Below are 17206 nucleotides of genomic sequence, written 5' to 3' on the forward strand. Positions count from 1 at the left end.
ATGCATTTACACTGTACTGCTGCCACAAAACATCAAATTTCATGACCTGTGTCTGTGATAATAAACTTGATTCTGGTTCGTAATCCCATTGGGATAGTAACGAAGGTATGTTGTTGTTCAGTTGCTAAGTCAAGTCCGACTCTTCATGACCGTAGGGTCCCGAGTGTTTTCATGGCAGGATACAGAGGGAGATTGCCAGGCCTTTCTTCCACATGGGTACTTTGCTGCCCAGGTTGGGACCCGGCTGGGTTTGAACTCAGGACCATCTGCCTTGAAGACCAGTGCTGATGCCACTACACCACCAGCTGGTCCAATGAAGGTATACCTTTCCCATTGTTGGACCAGCAGTCAGTGGTTTGGATGAGGAGGGAAGGTGAAGCTTCATATTCAGTGCAGATATCCTTATACCGTAACCCTTGAAGTTAAATTTTACCTTAAAGACAGCTCATATTTTCTTGGGGTATAGGTGAAGTACCTATATTGTTACATCATTATTACCTTTGCAATTCAATTCTGTTTTATTGGGGATGGTAACCCATGTTGGCTGCCCTGTTTTGTTACAGTCTGCTAACCACCTTGCTATCATTCAACAAGGATGGGATTCAATTCTTCTGTCCTTAATTAAAGCAACTATCTGTCTGCTCAAGCCCTACAGTAAAACTCCAATAAATGGCATATACAGTAGCTTTAGGTATCTCCCTTCTATTTAATGACATTAAGCATTACTCACTCTTTCTGTTTGAATAGCTGTGCTTTATCCTTGACAGTATGAAGATTTGTTTGTAATTCTTGAATTGTGTCTATCCCAGCAATGTAAAATCCAGATAATATCTCCTTTAGCAGATTTCTTTTAAACTCCTTGCATTCCCACATACTGAATGGATACTTGCCACATCCATTCACTTCCTAGTATCTGTGCCCATCTAAACTCCATCTCCACTTTTACTCACAGTTCTGACTGAACTCAACAATACGCATTTGCTTTGAATCTAACTTGATTATTTTAAATCATTTTCTAACTGGACTGTTTGTTAATGCCCTGATGATTTAATCAGTCTGTGTTTCTCTTGGGAACCACATGGTTGTGAAGTAACTGTGCAGGTCTGGGATTTGTTCTTTATTACAAATATCACTGTGGTTTGCAGCCTCATTGGCAACCAATCACGGGAATATCCCAGTATCCATTACCTATACAGGCCAACAATCCTTTTAGTTTCAGTTGATCCTATGTACGGTGAACGACTGGCTTGATCCTTCCTGTCTCAGGTAGCTGTTCTCATAAATGTTCCAAATTAAAGTTATGGACTTCTCAAGAGAAGTTGCATCTTTCTTGGTTTAAACTTAATTTGCAACTGATCATTCAGATTCATTCATTTTCTTACATGTACATAGAGTCAAAAGACAGAGTGAATTGTGTCATTGGCATTAACAACCAACACAGCCTAATAGGGTGCAGGGGGAGCCAGCAAATGTTGCCATACATTCCTGTACCAACACAGCATGCCCACAATGCTTGGTAGAACAACACCGAACAAAACAACTAGAGATAAACAAGCCCCGTTCCTCTCTGCACCTCCTAAAACACATGCAATCCTCTTACACCAGGACAGCCCATCTCTGGATTCCGCCCCAGTGGACTTGTAGATTCACAAAGATTGGGTTTCAGCTTCCCCGTTGGACTCAGGATTCCAGCCATCAGGCCTTGACTTCAGATCGAACTTCAGTTTCGACCTTTGGTAGTGACCCCAAGACTTACCGAAGATTGACAAATAAGGATCCCAAACACTTGGCCTCGGACGCCGGACTCTCTGGTGACCTGGACCCTAAACATTAGGCCTCGAGTGCTTGGAAGAGGTAACTAAGAAGTGGATGGCAGGGTGGAGATGCGTCTCTACCAAAGGAGGTGTAAGGTGCTCCTTCGTTACTTGGGCAAGGTGTAGCACCTGCTTAGCCTCCCCCTCCCCACAGCGATCATGGTCACATGAAGCCATGGGAGCAGGTTGCGGATGGTTGTATGAGCAGCTGGTGCATATCACTAGTCCTGGTTATGCAACCACTGTCGCCAGGCAGACAATCTCTGAAGAGCACTGATAATGGCTGGGGTCATCTGTCTTGTAAAGACACTGCGGAGAAGAAGGCAATTCTGTCGAAAAATTTCCCAAGAACAATCATGGTCGTGGAAAGACCATAATGGTCTACGCCATACGACACAGCACATAAGGAAGGAATGAACTAAGAAGTTTGATTAAGGCAGCACAGTAAATAGTCTCTGCATGGACTTTAGGGAGACATTTGACAAGGTCTCACATGATAGACTGGTCTTGGAGGCTAAGACACATGGGATCCAGTATGAGCTGGTTAATTAGATATAAAACTGACTTAGTGATAGGACGCAGAGGGTAACGGTGGAAGGATTAGAAGTCTGTGACGAGTGGGATCAGCACTGGGACCCTTGTGGTATATCTTAATCACTTGAATGAGAATATATGAGATAGGATTAGTAATTTGCGGATAACAGGAAGACTGGTAATGTGTATAATGAGAGTGGTCAAAGGCTACAGCAGGATATTGATCAGATGAAAGTTGAACAGTTGAAACTTAATTCTGACAAGCACAAAGTAATGCCTTTTGGGAAATGGGAACAAAGCATAGACAGCAAAAGGTAAGGTGCTAAAGAATGTTGTAACACAGGGCAACCTGTTACAGTTCACTGAAAGTGATAGACAGAAAGGGCAGTGAAGAATGCATCTGCCATGGTTTCCTTCAGAGGTCGGGGCATAGATATAGAAGTTGGAATGTTATGTTGCAAATTTACAAAACTATGGTTAGATAGTACTTGGAATCTTGTGTGCATTATAGGAAGCATGTGACTGCTATGGAGAGATTGCAAAGGAGATCTGCCAGGAAGTTGCTTTACTTGAGGTACTTCAGTTTTGGAGAGAGATGGGATAAGCTGAACTTGGCTTCCAATAGCCAATGGGTGCCTGATTGAGGCATATACAATTATAGGAGACATAAAGAGATGAATAGTCAGAACCTTTTTCTCATTGGATGAGGTCTCAGAAACAAGGGAGCATTGGTTTAAGGGGAGAGGAAAGAGTTTTAAAGGGGATTTGATATATGTAGCTGGGGTTCCTTAGGCTTTTACACAGTACTGTAGTAATTTTATGTATTGCCACAATAAAAAAAAACAAATTTCATGATATATGTAAGTGAAGATAATCCTGATTTTGATATGGGTCTCTATTGTGGACTGAGAGTGGGAAGGGGGCAGGGAGAGGGGAATCATGTTTGGGAAAAGAGGAGGGGAGAGTGGAGGGAATGGGAAGCATCAGAGGGACATTCTGGAATGATCAATAAACCAATTGTTTAGAATCAAATCACTTTGTCACGTGTCTCAGAGCTGGGTGTGGCTGCACCCACATCACACCCTGCCTCTGGCACTCCTTCTGTGCCACTGGCCCCACACCCTCCTGTGGTGCTCCACCCTTGTGACTCCCAGCATCCTTTGCTGCCGTCAGATTTACAAACCCACTCTCCGCTCCATGTTGAGTTTTGCACAGTACTGTACATGTGGAAAATAAATGAATCTGAATCAATAGATGGATGACAAAAATATGTGAAATCTTGCACTGCTATGAAAGAGTGGAAACCTTTTACAGTGAGTTACCTTAAAATATAAAAGCAATTCTTTAGCTATTTTATTTGAATAGTAGCAGAATCTCTTCCTTTCTATTTTTGAATCTGTCACATCAGTTAGTATATTTTTCCTTCCAATGAAGATTATTGTTTCTTCGCAATTGATAAAGCTGCTATGTGTGGGTGTGGATGGAGTTGGTCCTCAAAATAAACTCTTAGATCTACAGCATACTAATTAAATTAATTAATGCTACTTGCATGCCGTATGGCCTGTTCCTGTGCTGTACTGTTCTATGTTCTTCAGTCTGTCGCCACAGGCAGCTGTGGAGGCCAAGTCTTTATGTATATTTAAGGCAGAGGTTGAAAGATTCTTGAGTAGTCAAAGCATGAAGGGATACGGGGTGAAGGCAGGAGAATGGGGCTGAGAGGAAAACTGGCTCAGCCATGATGAAATGGTGGAGTCGACTCAATGGGCCAAAATGGCCTAATTTTGCTCCAATATCTTATGGTCTTGTGTTCTGTTGGACGTTGTGTAGGTAGGAGGGATAAGTGTTTGGGTGTTTCTTATTTGCTTTTTAGCTGGTTTGGCACAACATTATGGGCCGACCAGCCGGTTCCTGTGCTGTACCGTTCTATGTTCTACAATCAATTGAAAGGAACAAAAGTTACTGTAACCAAATTAAAGCACATTAAGTCTAATTTATATTCAGACACTTCACTGTCTTCATTATCCTCTCTCAAATTCTTTCCATGACTGGGTACAAACATTAAAAAAAATCTTAAAAGCAACACATCTTCATGCAACCTAGAAGTATTAATTTGAGTGATAAGTTGGTAGGCTAAGTGTTTGGAAAACATTAAAGAAATTTTGAGATCATGAGCTTAGAGAACAGGCAGTACTAAATGAAAAATTCAAGAGTTTCTGCTGATGCCAACAATCCAGAGCTCCACACGAAATGCTGGAGGAATGTAGCAGGTCAGGCACCTCCATCAGGGTCTCGGCCTGAAACGTCGACTGTTTATTCCTTTCCATAGATGCTGCCTGACCTGCTGAGTTCCTCCAGCATTGTGTGTGTTACACTTAAATGAAATTGGAAAGAAAAAGCAAATAAATGTACGTAAAGAGAAATAAACACATCTAACAACAAAGAATAGTGATCAAGGGCAAACACAAACCTGCATGCACCTTCTAAAGACATACACTGAAACAAACAAAAACAGCCAGTCAAAGATTCAGTCACTTCCACATAAACTGCTTCCCTTTTACCCCCTCATTTTCAGATTAAATCTTCCATTGTAATAATAGTTCCAGTGCTGGTCAGGATTTGTTCCTAACCCCGTTTCCAGTAGGAGAAACTGAGAAATTAGCGTTCTAAGCCATTAGTATCAGGGCATCGCCTGCAAACTACTTGTCATCATTTCTCCTCTCAATGCTTGATTTCTCTATATACTAACATTTTTGGATCTTTTAAACCTTTAAGGCAGTTTTTATGTTCGTCTTTGATTTTCTATCTTACTCTCTCCTATTGCTATCAACCCACAATGAGTAGTGGTTTAACCCTTTTTTGTCTCTGTTCACTTCAGAATACTTCAGAATAAAATACTGGAGCAAAATTAGGCCCATCGACCCATCGAATCTGATCCATCGTTCAATCACAGAAGATTTTTTTAACCCATTCTCCTGCCTTCTCCCCCTAACCCTTGACCCCTTAGAAATCAAGAGCCTATCAGTCTCGGCCTTAACTATGCCCAATGATTTGGCCTTTACAGAACTCCACAGGGAATTGATACAATGCTAACGAGATGGCTTTTTAGAGCAGCTTGTGGTTGAGCCCAGTAGAGAAAAGGCGGTGCTCATAATATGTTAGAATTCACTTTGCAATTTGGAGGGAGAAGATAAAGTCAGATGTAAGAATATGACAGTCTAATAAAAGGAATTGCAGATGCATGACAGAGCAAATGGCCAAAGTTGATTGGAAGGGGAGTAGTAGGGATGACAGCAGACAACAATGGCTGGAATTTCTGGGAGCAGTTTGAAAGGCGCAGGATAAAGATGAATAAATATTCTAAAGGGAGGATGAGGCAACTATGACTGACACGGGAAGTCAAAGACAGCATAAAAGCAAAAGAGTGGCCATATAATGCAACAACTAGTGGAAAGTAACATGTTTGCAAACTTTTAAAAACCAACAGAATGCAACTAAAAAAACATAAGGAGAGAAAAGACGAAATATGAAGGTAAGCTAGCTAATAACATAAAAGGATACCAAATGTTGTTTTCAGCTATATAAAGAGTAAAAGAGAGGCGAGAATGGATAACAGACCACTGGAAAATGATGTTGGAGAACTAGTAATGAGGGGCAAACAAATGGTGGACAAACTTAATAAGTATTTTGCATCAGTCTTCACTGTGGAAGACACAAGCAGTATGCAAGAAATTTAAGAGTGTCGGGCAGAAGTGAGTGTAGTTGTTATTACTAAGGAGAAACTGCTTGAGAAGTCACCTGGACCAGATGGTCTACGCCCCAGGGTTCTGAAAGAGGGAGCTGAAGATGTTTGTGGAGAAATTAGTAATGATCTTTCAAGAATCCATAGACTCTGGAATGGTTCCGGAGGACTGGAAATTTACAAAATGTCATTCCACTCTTTAAGAAGGAAAGGAGACAGAAGAAAGGAAATTATAGGTCAGTTACCCCGACTTCAGTGGTTGATATGATGCTGGAGTCTTAAGGATTAAAGATGATGTTTCAGGGTACTTGGAGGCACATGATAAAGTAGTCTAAAGTCGGCATTGTTTCACGGAACATAGAACATAGAAATTTATAGCACTATGTTGTGCTGACCATGTAGGCTACTCCAGAGAATGCTTAGAATTTCCCTGGTGCATAGTTCTTTTTTTTTAAAGCTCCATGTACTATTCTAAGAGATTCTTAAAAAACCCTGTTGTATCTGCTTCCACCACCACCGCCAGCAGTGCATTCCACACACCCACCACTCTCTGTGAGAAAAACTTAACCCTGACATCCCCTTGGTACCTGCTTCCAAACACCTTAAAACTATGCCCCCTTGTGTTAGCCATTTCAGCTTTGGGAAAAAGCCTCTGACTATCCACACAATCAATGCTTCTCATCAGCTTATACACCTCTCTCAGGTCACTTCTCATCCTCTGCCGCTCCAAGATGAAAAGGCCAAGTTCACTATTCTCATAAGGTATGCTCTCCAATTCAGGCAACATCCTTGTAAGTCTCCTCTGCACTCTCTCTATAGTATCTACATCCTTCCTGTAGTGAGGTGACTAGAACTGAACACAGTACTCCAAGTCGGGTCTGACCAAGGTCTTTTATAGCTGTAACATTATCTCACGGCTCTTGAGCTCAATCCCATGGTTGATGAATGCCAACACACCATAGTCCTTCTTAACAACGCTGTTAACCTATGCAGCAGCTTTGGGTGTCCTATTGACACGGACCCCAAGATCTTTTAGATCCCCCTCACTGCCAAGACTCTTACCGTTTATATTATATTCTGTCTTCAGATTGGACCTACCAAAATGAACCACTTCATACTATCTGGGTTGAAGTCCATCTGCCACTTCTCAGCACAGTTCTGCATCCTATCAATATCCTGCTGTGACCTCTGACAACCCTCCAGACTATCCATAACACCCCCAACCTTTGTGTCATCAGCAAACTTACTAACCCACCCTTCTACTTCTTCATCCAGGTCATTTATAAAAATTACAAAGAGGAGGGGTCCCAGAACAGATCCCTGAGGAACACCACTGGTCACCGACCTCCATGCAGAATACGAACCATCTACAACCACCCTTTGCCTTCTGTGGGCAAGCCAATTCTGGATCCACAAAGCAAGGTCTCCTTGGATCCCATGCCTCCTTACTTTCTGAAGGAGCCTTGCATGGGGAACCTTATCCAATGCCTTACTGAGATCCATATGCACTACGTCGACTGTTCTACCTTCAGAGGAAGTCTTGCCAGACAAATCTGTTGGAATTCTTTGAGGAAATAAGTTCAAGTTTAATTATCATTCAACTATACATGAATACCCATGAATCAGCCAAATGAAACAGCTTTACTCCAGGAGCAAGGTGCAAACCCAACAATCATAGACAGCTCAAGGCATATATAGCACTTATAAGATAGTAGTAAGCATACAGTAACACAAAAATATATATCGCTAAGTCCCTGAGTAACATATCCTGTAAATTGATAGTACATAGGTGTTGTCAGCAAGATCAGGCCCACAGCAGTCCACAACTGAATGCACACAAACAATCCAGTTTATCTTCCACCAAGTGAACACTGGAAGGCAGCGTGAAAGGAAGAGCCCAGCCCCCAATCCAGCATGGACTTCCATGCCACACCGCCTCTGATGTCTCCCCTCCTGGATGGCTGCAACGGAAAATACTGTGGCACAAGGTCTAGTCCCCACAGTGACAGTGGCCGAGGCCATGCAGCTCCCCCACCATCAGTCTCACCAATAAACCAGTGAAATAGACGTGCAGTATTGCACAGGCAAGATAGAAAAAGGAGTGCCCGTGGATGTTGTTCTTTTTGGATTTTCAGAAGACCTTTGACAAGATGCCATACATGAGGCTGTTTAACAAGATAAGAGCCCATAGTATTACAGGAAAGACACTAGCATGGATAAAGCAGTGGCTGATTGGTAGGAGGCAAACACTGGGAATAAAGGGAGCCTTTTTGGTTGGCTGCCAGTGACTAGTAGTGTTCCATAGGTGTCTGTGTTGGGACTGATTCTTTTTACATTTTATGTCAATGACAGAATTGAGAGGTTTGTTGCAAAGTCTGCGGACAATATGTGGAGGGGCAGGTAGTTTTGAGTAAGTAGGAAGACTACAGAGGACTTAAACAGATTGGGGATTGGGCAAAGAAGTGGCAGATAGAATATACTGTGGGAAAGTGTATGATTATGCACGTTGGTAGATGGAAGATAAGTGTAGACTATTTTCTAAATGGGGAACAATTCAAATATCAGAGATGTACAGGGACTTGGAAGTCCTTGCACAGGATTCCCTAAAAGTTAACTTGCAGGTTGAGTCAGCGACAAGGAAGGCAAATATAATGTTAGTATCCATTCAAGAGAACTACAACATAAGAGTAAGGATGTGATGCTGAGGCTTTATAAGGCTTTGATCAGATCAAACCTGGAGTATTTTCAGCAGTTTTGGGTCCCTTATCTAAGAAAAAATATGCTGGCTTTGGAGAGGATCCAGAGGAGATTCATGAGAAAGGTCCTGGAAATGAAAGCGTTACCGTATGAGGGGCATTTGATGACTCTGGGCTTGTACTGACTGGAAGTTAGAAGAATGAGGTTCTCATTGAACCTTTTGAATATTGAAAGGCCATGATAGAATGTCGGAGCAGATTGAGTGGGCCAAATGGCCTAATTCAGATTCTATATTTTTGATGGTCTTATTATCTCTTTTATTATTATCACTTTCTATTCATTATTTGCTGCATACTTTTCCTCTTCCTCTCCTCACAAACTTTAATCCATTTCTCATGAACTTCTGATTTTTAATGCAATTTCAAAGGCCAGTTCCCATACACAATCCTCTGTCCATCCTGCTTCCATATCCCTTATGGCCATTTTAAGCTTCTGTTCCATAAGATCTAAGCTTTTCCCTACTCTCTTTTTTGTAATAGGAATCTGAGTTTGAAGTGTATAACAAGACAGCCAACTAGGATGCCTTAACAAAAGACAATCTTATTACAGTTGTATGTTACCGCTTCTACACATACTATCAATATTCTCACCATAGCTTCAGTGTTTTGTAACAATTTTAATATCACAAACCCATGTGTTACTTTCAGATCACTGAAACTCTTATTCATTCACTGATATCCATGTTAACTGCTAGTTGCCCTGTGACCATTCCTCATATAGTCAGTTGGGGTTGAATATATACTTTCCTCAGTTGACTGACTAGACTGCTTCCTCCCCTCAAATGCTGCCTCCTTCCTCCAATTGTTACTGTCCACAGAAGTCCCAATCTTCAACCCTCCTGCTTTTTATCCTAACCGCCCACTGCGCACGTGTGTGAACCGCTACCTCTTGGTCACTGTTACTTAAGTTACAAGAAACACTACGCATTTCTGTAGTCTCCATTTTTTATCACTATGCTCTGTCCTCCAACAGAGGGGAGCTGATTCTTGACATAATACAGTTATACAATTCTATTTTGTTAAATTTTCACAGCTGTAGTTTCTCTCATTTCTATCCAAAAGGATAATTTTACAAAACATAGATTTTCTTATGGGTGCAAAATCAGAATCATGTTTATTATCACTGATATATGCCATGAAATTTATTGTTTTGTGGCAGCAGTAAAATGCAAAGACTTAAAGTTATTATAAATTAGAGAAATAAATAATAGTACAAAAATAGAATAACAACGTGGACCATTCAGAAATCTGATGGCAGGAGGGTAGAAGCAGTTCTTAAAACTTTGAGCATGTATCTTCAGGCTTCTGCACTTCCTCCCCAGTGATCACAACAAGAAGAGGGCATGTCCTGGATAGTGAGGGTCTTTAATGATGGATGCCACCTTCTTGAGGCACTGCCTTTTGAAAATGTCCTTGATGGTGGGGAAGCTTGCACCCGCGATGGAATTGGTTGAGTCTACAGTCTCTGCAGCCTCTTGTGATCCCCTGGATTAGAACCTCCTCCATACCAAGCGGTGATGCAACCAGTCACCTGTAGAGATTAGCAAGAGTACTTGGTGACATAACAAATCTCTGCAAGCTCACAATGAGGAAGCACTGCTGGAGTGCTGCCTTCTTGGCCACCTCAATGTGCTGGGCCCAGGAAATTGAAACTGCAGCATATTATGTGATCTAATTTCATCAAAGATTGACTTCTGCAGGGAGTAGATTTGGGGAAACTAACAGGCTGAATAATAATTTCCTAAAGATGAACCTTGCATTTCCCTTCCCTGAGTGAATTGGAACCCTGAATCGAGTTTCCCCACTCTTCAAGTTTTCAACTGGGACTGAGAACCTTACATACACCAATTCTGCATAATCTAAAAGCATAGAACTGTGATATTAGCCAATAGTTAGGTACTAAATAGATAGCCAGTTATAAACACAAGAGATTCTGCACAAAATGTGGGAGGAACTCAGCAGGTCAGGCAGCATCTATGGAGAGGAATAAAGAGTCAGTGTTTCAGGCCAAGCTCCTTCATCAGGAACAAGATAGTCAGTGTGTGTTTTTAAGCTCTCCATAGCAACAAAATACAAGTTTCAGCAAACCTGTATGATGGAATGGAAATATTCCACAAAACTGTCACCAAAAGTGCATACAGCCTTCACTTCAGCCCATGCGTACCTTTCCTGGTGAAGTATTTGAAGACAGCACTGGTATCTGCTGTGCAGGGGAATTTGAAGGAGCTCTTTGACAATTAAATTGTTGATAGTTGTAGTAAAGAGCCAACAGGAACAAAGGAATGTGCTGCTCTATCTTAATCAACTGCTGGCAGGGGTCAGAAATACAAAGTGGGTATGTATGAGTGGTAACACTTGACAGGTCAGACAGCATCCATAAAGTAACAGATCAAATTCCTGCCTAAAGTTAGAACTTAACATGCAGGGAAAGAATGTTGAAAAGCGAGAGAGGGAGAGGGAGAGGGAGATGGGATGGTGGGGATAGAGAATGGAAAGGAGATATTCTCATGGTGACACGTCTGTCCATGGTCCTGTCTACTGCTACAATGAGGCCAAACTCAGGTTTGAAATGCAACACCTCATTGCAAACAACAGGAATTCTGCAGATGCTGGAAATTCAAGCAACACACATCAAAGTTGCTGGTGAACGCAGCAGGCCAGGCAGCATCTCTAGGAAGAGGTGCAGTCGATGTTTCAGGCCGAGACCCTTCGTCAGGACTCCCATTGCATATGGGCAGCCTCCAAACATTGATTTCAATAACTTCTGGTGATTTCTCACCCCCCCCCACCCCGTTTTCCTCTCCCCACTTCCCTTTTTCTATTCCCCATTCTAGTTACCCTGTCACCCCTTCTTTACTCCACCCCACCCCCATGAACTGCCCATCACCTCTTTCTGGTTCCCCTCCTTTCCTTTATTCCTTGGTCCGCTGTTCTCTCCTATTAGATTCCTTTGGCTTCAGCCATTTACCTCTTCCACCCATCACCTCCCAGCTCTTATATCATTCCCCCACCAACCCACCTTATCCTCCACCTTGTGCCATCTATCACCAGACATCTTGTACTCCCTCCGTCTCTTCATTTTCTCGTTAGGGCTTCTGCCCCATTCCTTTCCAGTCCTGACGAAGGGTCTTGGCCTGAAACATTGACTGTTCATTCCCCTCTGCAGATGCTGCCCGACCTGCTTCGTTCCTCGAATATTTTGTATGTGTTGCTCAGGTTTTCCAGCGACTGTGCAATCTCTTGCGCCTGCAGAATCCCCTGTGTCTGTGGAAAGGAGATTGATGCTTATGGACAACCACGGGACTCAAAACTATCTCCGGAGTGCATTTTGTCTTCTTGATTTAGAGAAATGCACACCGTGAACAGAGAATATACCTCACTATACTGAAAACATTGTGATTAGGACATTGGGGAGAATACCGAGGGCAGAAGATAAAAATGACAGGTATTATGACTTCTGCCCGTGCACTGGGAGGCCATGAAGGTGTCAGTTTGTCAGGGGTTTCACGGAGAAGTGAACCCAGATGCCACAATCCTACTTGGTCAATGAAAGACTGATGCCTTTATTGTTTGATTCAGTTTTAAGGCACTAGTCGGTAATTGGTTTATTATTGTCACATCTACCAACATACAGTAGAGAAACTGTTCTGCATGGCATCCATAGATATTATTTCAAAACCTAAGAAGATCAAAGGTAGTACAAGGAAAAGGCAATAGCAGAATGCAGACTCTAGTGTTATAATTGTAGAGAAAGTGCTATGCAGACAAACAAGAATATGCTATGGGCATGACAAGGTAGACTGTGAGGTCGAGAGTTTACCTGCCCTTAATGGTGATGTGGCCTTAGTCAATGATGTTTGGGGTCCTAGTGAAACAGAAGACATGCTGATGGTATTTTGGTAGCACACTGTTGATATTGGCCTGGTTGAAGTCACTGCTTATGATGACCCTAGTTTCAATTCCTATATAAAATTCTAGCACAATAGGAGCACTGTTCACCAGATAACCTTCTGTTACCAGATCGTCAGTTTGTGCAGCTTCAGAGCTGTGTGTCACACGCGGCAATAAGCAGCACTTGGGCCCCACAAGGGACTGTATTGGCTCCCTTCCTGTTTACCCTGTATATTGTACCTCGGACTTCAGATACAACACTGAATCATGTCACGTGCAGAAATTGGCGGGTGTATAAAGGGAGGATGAGAGGATGAATGCAGGGCCCTGGTGGAGGACTTTGTCAAATAGTGCGAGCTGAATCATCTGCAGCTCAACATAAGTAAGACAAAGGAGATGGTGATGGACTCTGGGAAGACTAGGCCTGCACTGCTCCCCGTTACTATTGATGGTGAGGACTTGGATGTGGTGAGGACCTACAAGTACCTGGAGGTGCACCTGGATGCCAGACTTGAGTGGAGCACCAACACAGAGGCTGTGTACAAGAAGGGCTAGAGTCGCCTCTACTTCCCGAGAAGACTGAGGTAATTTGGAGAATGTAGGCCTTTCCTTCACATGTTCTATCAGACTGCTGTCACCAGTACAATCTTCTATGCAGTGGTGTGCTGGGACAACAGCGTCAACATGGATGATGGCAGCAGGCTCGATAAACTGATTAGAAAGTCTGTCTCTGTTATAGGAGTCAAACTGGACATACTGGAGGCAGTAGTAGAACAAAGGACCTTCCTGAAAATCCTGTCAATTCTGGACAGTATTTCTCACCCTATGCATGCCACCTTGGCTGAACGGAGGAGTACTCTTAGTAATAAACTAAGACAATTCCACTGCTCCAAAGAGCGCTACATGAGGTCATTCTTACCCTTGGCCATTAGGCACTATAATGAGTCAACCTATAGCCGGGGAAATGATGACCCTCTCCTGTTCGACTGTTTGATGTAACTTTTTTTTAATTCATTCTTACTTCTCTTCTAATATTTGTATATCTGTGCACTTGTAATGCTACTATGACACTGTAATTTCCTTTGGGATCAATAAAAATCCTATCTATCTATCTATCTATCAATAACCTTCCTCATTATGCAATTCTAGTTCTAAAATGCTGTGTATCCTCAATATAGTGATCCAAAATAAATCATCTGTGTACACTTTGTGAATTCATCTTCCACATTATTACTGCTAATTTGATTTACCCACAGTATAGACTATGAAGATTGAAGTCCTTAGTGATTTTTGTATTAGATTTGCTACATGCATCTCTAATTTCCTGAATGATGATATACTTTGCTTTACAACTGCTATATACATACAATTCCTAACAATGTTTACTGCCCCTGCTGTTTCAGCTCGACCCAAACTGATTTCACTAATTGATTTTCCAAACAGAAATCCTTTCTCTTTATCATAGCAATCTCATTCCCTGCCTCTTAATTTTTCCCCATGTTGGTTGTCTCTTCTAAAAGTTAGATATTGTGGAATATTTACTTCCTGACCTTGGTCACTTTGCAACTACTGTTCTGTAATGCCGGTTAGACCTCTAATTTACTTATCAAGTATCATGAATGCTGCCTGTATTCAGCCAAAGAGCCTTCTGTTTTTGTACTGTTTTCCTGTGCTCTGACAGTAATTAGAGGTTTGTATGCACCATTTCCTAACAGACTGGCTGCAATTTCTCATTTTGCTATCCTCCCCTATTGTTCACTTTCCTCTTAAAAACTTTATAAATTTCCTCTCAGCAGAACCTCAGCCCCATTCCCTGAGGAGCTCTGTGACCTTTATACAAAATGGCCAGCAGTAGAGGTCAGGGTACTTTCTACTGCATCCATCAAGTAAGCCTGTAATACAGCGGGACAAAAGGAACAGCAGATTTGTGATATTACTTTAAGCTCTAGTTTCACGTAACATAAATTTCCTTCTGAATATTAAGTTCCAGTGCTGAAGGGAGAGAAATTTCCTCTGAAGAATTGAAAATTTAATTGAGCATTAAGAAACAATTGTGCAGCTCGATGAGTAATGTAGAACCATGTTAGACAAAGTGTCTTCATTCAGTTAATCATGAGATATTCAATAAAAATATCCACCTTGCTAATGTTTTAGTGTTTCGTAATGACCCACGCTGTCCAAATCCAATTAATCAATTTACAAAAGCAAAACACAATACATTGAATCAAGATTAAAATTCAGCAAAACACTGCAAGCATTAATCATTTTGAGCCAGTAACCACATAGCAACTTGAAATTCATTGTGAAATTAGAATATATATTTGTGTTTGTGCTTCAGAACGCAGATACATATGCTAGGAGACAATTTCTCAATTATTACTGTTTATATTTGCATCCCTCCCATTGTGAGGGCCTCAGTTGTGAGAGTGTGTGTGTGCGCTTTATTTGAAGAATACTGGAGATGTTTAATAAATTAGGTGAGACACCAGCTGATTACTACATTTCTTCCCGCTTTGATACTGCTATAAAGGCCGGCAGTATGTACTATCGTACATACCACAGCAGTTGTCTGGGAATATGACATGACTAGAACTAGAGGGCATGGGTTAAACGTGAAAGGTGAAATATTTAAGGGGACCTTAAGGGAGAGCTTCTTTGCTCGGAGGGTGGTGAGAGTGTGGAATGAGCTGCCAACAGATGTGGTGGATGCAGGTTTGATTTCAACTTTTAAGAGAAATTTGGATCGGTCCATGGATGGGAGGGGTATGGAGGGCGATTGCTCATGTGCAGGTTGATGGGACTAGGCAGATTAATAATTCAGTACAGACAAGGTCTTTTCTGTGCTGTAGTACTCTGTAACAAGATTATATTAGTTAACAGCATACACAGTCTTTGAATACTTTTTACTTGATTTTATATAAATAAACTATTTAAATATATTAAAAAACATTAGCATCTGCTTCATTCTCTACAGAATTTTATTCTTTCAAATTTACTTCTATTGCTGTGAAATTATAGAAACAAACAATAGTATTTTGAAAAAAATATTATTTCACCACAAGAGATACTATCTGCTAAAAAGGCTTCATTTTGATACCCTTAACAGACAAGTAGTTCATCTGTTATATGGACACACATTTACCAAAAGTTACAGTGGTAAGTGCATATTAGATCACACTTGCTGGAAGCATGCAAATTAGATGGATGGGGACATCAGTCAGTATCAAAAGCTAGCTTGATAATGGCACAGCCATCTTCAAGAACAAATCTGTAAATCTCACAATCTCACATGTTCAGAAACAATGAACAAATTGTAAAGGGATACAGGAAGTACCAGGAAGAATTGTATCACACAGAAGATCTTAGTCATGGTGATCTCAACAGCCACCAACACTGTACTCTACACTCTGATCTTGAATTACAGTACTGGTTGAGCGATAGATTTCAGGAGTAATGCTCTTACTTAAGCAAGATGTCACACACCCTGAGATTCCAGTTGGAAAATTGTTCAATGGACAATCCACTAGTCATCGCTTACCTTGCGGCAATCCAAGCAGCATCTCAGCATTATTGTTCAGTCTCTACACCAGCACATATGCAGTTACTTACGTTCAAATTGCAATATGGTAACTGCGAAATTTGGTACATTTAGAATATATTTCAACAGCTTGTAAGCGTAAAAGATTGGCATAATAAAAATCTTCCAAGGTTCACTAATACCTTTCAGGAAAGGAAATCCATCAACCTTAATTATATGTGACTCCAAGCCTACCAATGGAGTGAATTAGAGTCACAGCACTGAAACAGGCCCTTTGGCCCATCTAGTCCATGCCAAAAACCTTTTAAACTGCCTATTTACAATTTACATCGGTGGTGCGCAAGTGGAACAGGTCAAAAGCTTTAAGTGCCTCGGGGTCAATATCACAACTGACCTGACTTGGACCAACCAAGCAGAGCCCACTGCCAAGAACACCCACCAGCGCCTTTACTTCCTGAGAAAACTAAAGAAATTTGGCCTGTCCCCTAAAACCCTCACTAATTTTTATAGATGCACTATAGAAAACATTCTTCTAGAGTGCATCACAACCTGGTATGGAAGTTGTCCTGTCCAAGACCGGAAGAAGCTGCAGAAGATCGTGAACATGGCGCAGCACATCACACAAACCAATCTTCCATCCGTGGACTCACTTTACACCTGTGATAAGACTGCTGAATGGATCCTGACCCGGATCTGAGCCATACTCTCCAAAGATCCAGACCTGCCTCTCGGTTTTTTTGCACTACCTTACTTTCCATTTTCTATTTTCTATTTATGATTTATAATTTAAATTTTTAATATTTACTATCGATTTGTACTCCAAGGAGCGGGAAGCACAGAATCAAATATCGCTGTGATGATTGTACACTCTAGTATCAATTGTTTGGCGACAATAAAGTATGAAGTATCAAGTATTCCCAAAGACCTGCATTGG

At 41.5% G+C, this 17206-nt stretch overlaps 1 protein-coding gene and 1 long non-coding RNA gene across 3 annotated transcripts in view; one reads left to right on the forward strand and one right to left on the reverse strand.

Annotated features, from left to right (window-relative positions):
• The window catches only part of LOC140196215 (sodium/hydrogen exchanger 9-like), a 574106-nt gene that overhangs the window by 429321 nt on the left and 127579 nt on the right, over nucleotides 1–17206 (forward strand). The gene's annotated exons all lie outside the window — the stretch shown is intronic.
• LOC140196217 (uncharacterized) overlaps nucleotides 10003–17206 on the reverse strand; it is a 48938-nt gene continuing 41734 nt past the window's right edge. For both annotated transcript variants that reach the window (XR_011885652.1, XR_011885651.1), the window contains exon 3: nucleotides 10003–10374. This is a non-coding gene — a long non-coding RNA (uncharacterized lncRNA). The remainder of the gene's footprint in view (nucleotides 10375–17206) is intronic.

This window comes from Mobula birostris, chromosome 4 (genome assembly GCF_030028105.1).
Source record: "Mobula birostris isolate sMobBir1 chromosome 4, sMobBir1.hap1, whole genome shotgun sequence".
Taxonomy (NCBI): domain Eukaryota; kingdom Metazoa; phylum Chordata; class Chondrichthyes; order Myliobatiformes; family Myliobatidae; genus Mobula; species Mobula birostris.